Here is an 8,031-nt window from a genome sequence, read left to right as displayed (position 1 = left end):
CCGTACAGTTGCTTATCATTTCTTACATCTACTCCATTTGAACTCTGGTGGATAGTTGTCCCATTGGCAATCATAGGTTTCAGTTAATAAAAGAATAAAAAGATTAGATGTAACTCCAACAAAACTGCTAGAATTGAAGTGATAAACATGTAATTGACATTATCCATAATAATCGATATCGCCCTTTAAAACGCATTTTTTTGTTGGTTTTTTTCACATTTGTATCCTGTTTGAAACCTAAGCCGATTTTAACCAAATTGGATAGGACTGATTTCGACCTTGTTAAAAAGTAGGTGATTTTAATATTTTATTGGTTGAAACTTTAAAGCTAGGCAGTATTTACATGGCTGAAGCCCAACTATGTAGATTTATATTATGTTATTACCTATAATAATATGGATGTGGTGCGCCTGCGTCTGTCTTTCACACAAAATTCCCTCTTTCAAAGCCGGTGATCTTGGTGACCTATTGCTGATCACATCAAATTTCTCTGGTTCCTGATGAATAGTTGTCTCATTAGCAATCATACCACATCTCGCCTTATTTGTATAAGGTTTACTTTTGTGTGAGGAAATTGAAACTTTATTTTCTTAATCATTTCAATATTTATCGACGGAAATAAAAACAATGTAGGGTTTAGCATCCGCCACTGACAATAACTTATTATAAATGTTCATGAGTCTGCTTCTTGTTGAGTCTTAATGGATAAGATACGTGTCTGTCTGAATGCCGTTTTTATTCATGTTTATCATATTAAAGTCAATGCGAGGCCTTCAACATATGTTGAGCAACCATAATATTAAAAACATAAACGTTTAGACCAAATACCGAAATTGAGCATAGACACGGGACTAGAGCTTAATATATTGAATATACACCCGTGTAGATGTATGTTTATTTCTTTATATCGTTAGGTTGGTGTCGTATCGACGTACATCCCACAGCTCCTTTATATTCAAAGACCCCACCCCCACCCAAAAAAAAGACAAAACAAAGCAAAAAAACCATTAAGCCGACATAGCTTGTAAATTAATTTTTATTTTACTGTGAATTCGAATAAAAGTTTACTTGTCAGGTATGCGCCTCAGACTATTCATATGCGAATTAGGGGTCTGGGGGAAGGGGGATACATTCGTAATTGTCAAAACTGGAGGCTAGAAATTTTTCGAGGATTTAACTTACAAATTTTTTTTTTCTCTCGATCAAACGGAACATACACCCACTACGTCCCTCCCCTGAATCCACCAATAAGAATATCTCAATATAATTGTTCATGTGGCTGCTTTTAGTTGTAGAGGCATTGTCTTAATGGAAAAGATACATGTCTGTCTGTCACAATCCTAGGTCTAATTTAAATTGAATTTTTGTGCAATTTCTCAACTGTGCGGAAAGAAACTCATATAGATGACAAGTATATGTATACAGACACCAAAGTTAGACTTTCAGACAGACATTAATATACTTGTATTCTCATCAGATCTCTGGAGTTGTTGGATTGACACTTTTATTTACAAACAACATCATACTAGATTGTGACCTTATTGGACATATATATTCCATTGGATTCCGTACAGTTAGAGAAGAATTCCGGATAAAGAAAAGACAAAGGATCGGACATATATTTTAACATTTAAGTTGACATTTCTATTTGTATAATATTTCTTGTAAAATTGTATAATAAATCTTGCTAAATTTATTATGCCATCACTTGGCGTCCGTCGTCGTCCGTCGTCCGTCGTCATCGTCTGTCGTCGTCGTAAACTATTTCAAAAATCTTCTCCTCTGAAACTACTGGGCCAAATACCTTCAAACTTTAACTAAATGTCCCTTAGGGTATCTAGTTTATAAATTGTATCCGAAGTTTTGATCCATCGACAAACATGGCCACCATCATTATGGCTAAAAATAGAAAATAGGGGTCAAATGCAGTTTTTGGCTTATATCTTAAAAACTAAAGCTTTTAGAGCAAATCTGACATGGGGTAAAATTGTTCAATTGGTCAACATCTATCAGCCCTGAAATTTTCAGACGAATCGAACAACCCATTGTTGGGTTGCTGCCACTAAATTGGTAGTTTTAAGGAAATTTTGCAGTTTTTTGTTATCTTGAATATTATTATAGATAGATATAAACTGTAAACAGCAATACTGTTCAGCAAAGTAAGATCTACAAAAAAGTTAATAAGACCATAATTGTCAATTGACCCCTTAAGGAGTTATTGCCCTTTAAATACAATTTTACACAATTTGTTTATCAAGTTTGCTAACATTTAAAAATCTTCTCCTATGAAACTACTGGGCCAATTACCTTCAAACTTTAACTAAATGTTCCTTATGGTATTTTGTTTATAATATGTATCCGAAGTTTTGATCCATTGACAAACATGGCTGCCATGGCTAAAAATAGAACATAAGGGTCAAATGCAGTTTTTGGCTTATATCTCAAAAACTAAAGCTTTTAGAGCAAATCTGGGATGGGGTAAAATTGTTCAATTGGTCAAGATCTATCGGCCCTGAAATTATCAGACGAATCGAACAACCCATTGTTTGGTTTCTGCCACCAAATTGGTAGTTTTAACAAAATTTTGCAGTTTTTTGTTATTATCTTGAATATTATTATAGATAGGTATAAACTGTAAGCTGCAATAATGTTCAGCAAAGTAAGATCTACAAAAAAGTTAATCTGACCAAAATTGTCAATTGACCTCTTAAGGAGTTATTGCCCTTTAAAGACAATTTTACACAATTTGTTCATAAAGTTTGCTAACATTTAAAAATCTTCTACTCTGAAATACAGGTGAGCGATTCAGGCTTTTGAGAGCCTCTTGTTGATTTTTGTCTTTTGTTGGCTACAATTTAAAGGTGATTTCTGGCTGTAACGACAATCTTATCAAACAAACGTTTCCCTATCTAATTAAATGGTGGTTTGAAAAATCTGATTGCAAATTTATTAGCTGCAACTCATATAAAGCCTTCTTCTCTAATGAGAAAGATAAATATTCTAGATATACTTACTGGTGGTGTGATGAAATGATTGAAGCTGTACATTTTCTTCTTGGCTACATTTATGTACATTTCGGCAATCAAGTTTATCGACTGGTTGTAGGTATTCCCAATGGCACCAATTGAGCCCCTTTAATAGCGAACTTGTTCCTGTACTGTTTTGATTCACAGTTTATGGCCAAACTCAGTAAAGATCCATTTAAATTGTATTTAATTGATAAATTTAATAACACTTACCGTTATCTTGATGATGTTTTTGCGTTAAATAATAAAGAATTTTCCAAGTATACTGCTGAAATTTACCCAAAGGAACTTACTTTAAATAAATCAAATTCAAACGTTAAATAATTCTACTTTCCAAGATTTAGATATTTTAGTTTTGCACGTGAAACTTTACACAAAAATTTACGACAACAGGGACGATATTTCGTTCCCTAATATCAATTTTGCTTTTTTTGAAGGTGATGTTCCTTTTGCAACATCTTATGGTGTTTATTTATCACAACTCAATCGATATCCCCGTGTCTGTAGTGATTTTTTAGATTTCAATTAACTTAATTTATGTTTACTGGTAAATTATTGAGTCAAAAATTTCGTTACCTCAAATTACTTCTTTCACTAAATTCTTCCATAGATACAAATATTTGGTTTGGAAGTCTGTACCTGTAGAGGACTTATTACAAACAGGATACTACTAGTACATGTATCACATTCTTATTTTTTATGGTGATGTTGTTTACCGAGCTCGTAAATTTAGATACGACCCGGGTAAACTTATCGATTCTTTGAATAACCTTATTCTAAAAGGTTACCAAATTCAACACTGTAATTAGATCTTTGAATATTGTTTTTATCGGTATAAATATTGATTGTGTTATCAGTAAATTAAGGCCAAACTAAACAGCATTGTTATACACATTCACGGTTCTACGATATGTCGATACCTATAATTGACATTGCACAAGGTCATGTTCTTCTCTGATTGTTAATGACGTCTTTACACTAAATCCATAAGATGTTGAATGTTTACTGATTGATATTTTAGTCTTAGAAACATGATTTTTTATTAGTTGTTATTGACTTTGAACTAGCTTTCAGTAACTGCGACTACTCTCTTGTTTCCATGTCGAACTGTTACACCACTGTCCCAGGTTAGGGGGTAGAGGTGGCGCCAGCAAACATGTTTAATCCCGCCACTTTGTGTGTGTGCTTGTCCCAAGCCAGGAGCCTGTGATTCAGTGGTTGTCGTTTGTTGCTGTACAACATATTTGTTTTTCGTTTATTGTTTTGTACTTAAATCAGGCCGTTAGTTTTTCTCGTTTGAATTGTTTCACATTTGTCATTTCGGGACCTTTTACAACTTATACAGTATGAGTTTTGCTCATTGTTGAAGGTCGTGCGGTGAACATTTATAGTTGTCAAGTTCTATGTCATTTGGTCTCTAGTGGAATGTATAGAAAATGTGTTTTAAGAATATGCATGATGTATATATACCGGTATATAAATGGTGATGGACTTTTCTTTTAACATTATGGTGGATGCAATTTTTATATATACTTTCAGTGAGAAATCTCCGATCTTCTATGAAGGAGGCGAAGAAAAGATACAGATACAGATACAGATACAGACTTTGCAATCATACCACATCTTCTTATTTTACTATATAGTCATTTATTATCATTACATATGCATGTTGAAAGGAGGAATGTGAGGGTCACTGTTTTGACCGTTTATATTATATGTTATAGAAAAATATGTGGATCTTGAAAGAGGGTGTCGTAAATGATACCGAAAGCCCATTTTGTGCTGCAGAGGTTTTACACAATGATGATCAAAGCTCACTAGGTGCTATAGAGGTTCCTACCCATTCAGCATCACCTTGTCCTTAATACTACCCCATTGTCAATCTGAAACAACGTACAAACAAACAAACACACAAATATTTAATTGCTAATCACAGCGCCCACAAGGAGCAGAATAATCAACATTAATTTCGTCCTAATGATTACAAGTGATTCAATATGATTAAGTACACGTAGCACTTCGTACACTTCAAATCATGCTGGGGGTATTGCTTCTTTTTACCTTCGTTATCACATATTATTTTTATGTATCATCTAACTTGAATTAAAGAAGCAATAGTTTTTCAGAATGACCAAAGAAGGCGTGATAATATCTTTTGTTAAGCTTAAAGGAGATAATGCATACAGTTGATTTTCGTTCATGTACTTTCTCGGACATTTTTGTCAAACATGGGTCTTGTCTGTCATATAAAAAGGTACTGTTACATTTTATAAACTAGCATTCTGATGGTATTGTGTGTGCTTCAATGTTACACTTCCTTATATATCGTAGTATGTTGATACTTATGTAGAAGGGAATTTTAATCTTATCATTTTTGGGGCCAGAATATTCATTTAAAGATGCGGACATTACTAACTGCTGCTGACCGAACCCAATCCCTGAGGCATCTGTTTTAAACTAAAAGCAGTTTACTGTTACGAAAACTAAATTTGATATTCTTTTATAAGACCGGATCAATTGATTCAGAAATCAGAAAAAAGTGGGCCAAAATATCAGCAAAAATCATTCTCCAGAAGAAACTCAAACTTGAACTGTAACTTTTATGATATAACTGAGTATAAAAATGCGAAAATAAGATTCTCATCCAATTTTACATTTTTAAAGAACCGCAACTTAATTCAGCAATAATGTATATTTTCCATAAGGCGGAAATTTGTAAATTTGTTATTGGAATCAAGATGTTTCTTCTTGAATGAAATCAACGAAATCTTCATGTGGAGCATAGTGTTTTCGAACGAAGATTAAAACGAAGCTTCCGGAATATCGTTTCAGGTGTTGACTAAAAAATTATACATAATTGATGATATTTTGCGAAAGTGAGATAGTTCTCCTGTTATCTAACCTTCAGGTGATGACTAAAAAATTATACATAATTAATGATATTTTGCGAGACGTGAGATAGTTCTCCTGTTATCTAACCTTCAGGCGATGACTAAAAAATTATACATAATTAATGATATTTTGCGAAAAGTGAGATAGTTCTCCTGTTATCTAACCTTCAGGTGTTGACTAAACAATTATACATAATTAATGATATTTTGCGAGAAGTGAGATAGTTCTCCTGTTATCTAACCTTCAGGTGTTGACTAAACAATTATACATAATTAATGATATTTTGCGAGAAGTGAGATAGTTTTCCTGTAATCTAACCTCATGTATAAAATAAAACCTATTAAAATCTATTATGACTGATGAATCTCTCTGAACTGGAGGCATTAGACAGCACTACCACATGTAAACTCCATATGAATTTGTGCGCACGATATATTTATATTTAGCACACAAAATATTAATTTAAGCCCACACTATTTTTATATCGAGCACACACAATATTAATTTGTGCGCACTATATATTATATTGAGCGCACAAAATATATATTGAGCCCACAAAATATATATTGATCGCACAAAATAGTATATTGTCGCATGAAATATATTTTGTGTCTGCATAGATCCATAACAGGGCTTCGTAAAAATCAGTCTACCTATTATAACAGTTAGATACTTTCATCTTTCATTAATATCAGTGAGACAATCAACGGAACGAGTGAAGAACAACTGTCATATTCTTAACTTGGTACAAGCATTTTCCGAAGAAAATAGTGGGTTATTCCTGGTTTTATAGCTAGCTAAACCTCAAATGTGTATGACAGTTGTTATTGCGTTATATATTGACAAATTTGGGTGAGCAAGCCAAACTGACAATCAAAGTCTATGTTCCACCGGTCAACGTATTAATACATCTTTTGACTGAAACTCATTATAGATAACAATGTATTTGAATTTGATGGGGGAAATATAAAAACAAATAATAGGTATACGGTAATTGACGACAGTCCCTTAACCGGCAATCTGTGGCATACTTATGTTTGAAATAATGAATCAAATAGTTTCTGCATTTCAACATAAAGACGAAATATCATGGCATAGACAGGAACGATAGATTTATAATAAATAATGGAACATCAGATGAAATTAAAGATTGTTTTCGTCTGGCAAATAATTACAATCCCTTACTGAAGTTCAACCATGAAATTTCAATATATGGTATTGTAACTAAAGGTGAAATATATTTACAACATATGGCATTCTTGACCTTGAAAAACATTTTAAAGAAAAAAAATTCTCTATTTGCATCGAAATAGCTGTCACTCACAGCATGTATTCCAAGGATTTATTAAACATGTTAAAGATGAAGCAATACGACAAAGAAACAACAAGTGACTATAACAAATAAATACAAATCTAACAAATTTTAGATAGGGGTTATGATAACGTCCAATCTATTTAAAATTAAATCTCCGCACTCGCTCATTTTTTTATGCTTGGTCGCTGCGTTAGAAAAAGGTTGTGACCTTATTCAAATTTTGACCTTTGAAGCGAACTCTAATGGGATCTTGTTAGATCTCTCTCGCAGCGAACAAGCATTAAAAAAAATGAGCGAGTGCCGAGATTTAATTTTAATTAGATTGAATAACGTCAAAATAGATGAAACTAGTATTACAGATGCTTTTTTTATTGATCATACTGAAATATTGCAGCATAGAAACTTTAAGGAAAAAGAATATAATCCTTTAGTTTTAATAACTAAATATAACCCATAAATAATATATACGTAAAAAAGGTATCATGAAATATTAGCATTTATTGCAGTTCGACGAAGAATATGCGCAAGTTTTTAAAGTTGAACCAATAGGTATGTATAGCAAACACAAAAGTCTAGGAGACATGCTTACTAGATCAAAGTTAAAGACTATAACAAGCAATTGTCAGTTGGACCCCTGGTGATAGCAGCTCTGTTATGATATCTATTGATGAATCATTTAAATATATATAATTTAACATGTACTAGTATATGAATAATTTTTATATTTGATTATATTAAAGAAACGCATCTTAATTTAAGAGGATCATTCAAAGCTTTAACTGCCGAAATACTAAAATA

The sequence above is a fragment of the Mytilus californianus genome, unplaced genomic scaffold, assembly GCF_021869535.1.
Source record: "Mytilus californianus isolate M0D057914Y unplaced genomic scaffold, xbMytCali1.0.p SCAF_4, whole genome shotgun sequence".
In the NCBI taxonomy this organism is placed as follows: Eukaryota; Metazoa; Mollusca; class Bivalvia; order Mytilida; family Mytilidae; genus Mytilus; species Mytilus californianus.
This window is presented reverse-complemented; position numbering follows the sequence as displayed.